Here is a 1,866-nt window from a genome sequence, read left to right on the forward strand (position 1 = left end):
TATTCCGAAATAAATAAACAGAAAAAAAAAGACAAAGGAAACGACGCTTCAAAGTCGTTATTCGATTTGAATAGACCCTTTTTCAAGTCTAATTTCTATCAACAAATAGTATATATCTACAGCATTATAATTTTATCTACACCCATCCTTTAAATCCTCTAATAAAGATTCGGAACCACTTAGCTTATTACCAACATTAAAACACCCAATGTCGTAATAACCATTACATTGTAGCTGTACCTACAACCAATAATATCAATTAACACAAATGTCTAATATCTAACTTGTAACGTAGCATTATAGATCGTAGAAATAGTAATCGTGCATAATAACTGTAATAAGCGTATGCCGAAAGATTCGTTCTGAAAAGAACATTTTATTTTATATAACGTAATATTAGCTCTGATAAGAACCATTTCATAATGCTGTACATCAACTCATAGAATCATACAGATCACCAGTAGTCATCTCAGTGAAGTTTCAAACATCGTACTTTCTCTCGACGACCGCAGATATACTCACGTGATCAGTCATATGCTCCGCGTTACACAACCGCACAGCAAGGCCGAGCGTCCTCGAATGACGCGTCGGGACTCGGGCGTCGATCGCTATTCATACAATTTTAATCAATGAGCAATAGCGTAGGTGCGGAATGCTCATTGACATCGTATGATCGAGCTTCGACGCGAGTTTACACAAACTGCGATAGCATTAGTTTTAGAGCGAGATAGAACACATAATATTATTCTCAATTCTTAGTGAATGAAACGTTTTACTATTGGTTAAAATGTAAGCTTTAGTATTGGTGTGTATTTTCTGAACCTGTAAATATTTTTTAAGTAACGATTGTAATTGGGTAACTAGTTTTAAGGATTTTGTATATATATCGTGTAACTTTTTAATAAATCATATCTTCCATATATCATTCACATATTCCTCACAGTCAAGCAGTTGTTTTATTTAATCGCCAAACGCTCAGTCTCTAAAACATCATCCAAACGAGTGTTGTAATCAGGGACAATTAAACTTAGCCCCCCAAAAAAAATTTTTTTTCTATTTTTGAATTTTCAATATCGCATATCGTTAGTTCGTAGTTTGTTCTTAATTGTTCGCTATAAATAATTGTTTGTTCTTTTGTTGTTTATTTAAAAACAATTAATTAAAAATGGGGGAAACGCCTACTATTTGGTTCTGGCACTCGCCGGCCGCTGCCGCGGCACGCTACGCTCGGCTCGTGCGTTGTTTTAACTGTTCTAACATAACCTAACCTAACCAATTTTTCAACTTTCAACTTTCCTTTCAACTTTCCTTTATTTGTGTTACTGCCCACTGGTCATAAAATGGCGGCTACGCCTAGCGTTTTCACATGTATGTAGCTCTCATGTTCCATTTTGCAAATCTACACTACTAAATCTATCCTTTATGTTCTATGTTGTGACAAAATTAGATACCTAACTCTACGTGCAATTTCAACATGGTAAAAAAATTGCAATACCTACATTAAAAAGTATAGTTAGTTATTTAATTGCGTCAGAACATTAAAAATTAATTTTATAATTTCGAGCTTACATATAGTTATTTTGGGGGCCAATCTGCAGATGGCGCCAGCATTCAAATAGACAGCTCATAATGCGTAGAGAGGGCTCTCTTTTCCCTATATATTATTATACTCTTTGATTGTAATGTTGTACTGAATTTCATAGCAACACTCCTTGTTTTTTTTTCGATCCTTTCATGCGCAAAGAGTTTCAACAAACAGCCACATTCTTATTGCTCGATGCATGGTATCTGTATGAATTAAAAAAAAGAACATTTCGTTTACGCGCGTTCCACACTACCAGAACGTGGCGAGCCGTAAAAAAAGTA

The sequence above is a fragment of the Leptidea sinapis genome, chromosome 24, assembly GCF_905404315.1.
Source record: "Leptidea sinapis chromosome 24, ilLepSina1.1, whole genome shotgun sequence".
In the NCBI taxonomy this organism is placed as follows: Eukaryota; Metazoa; Arthropoda; class Insecta; order Lepidoptera; family Pieridae; genus Leptidea; species Leptidea sinapis.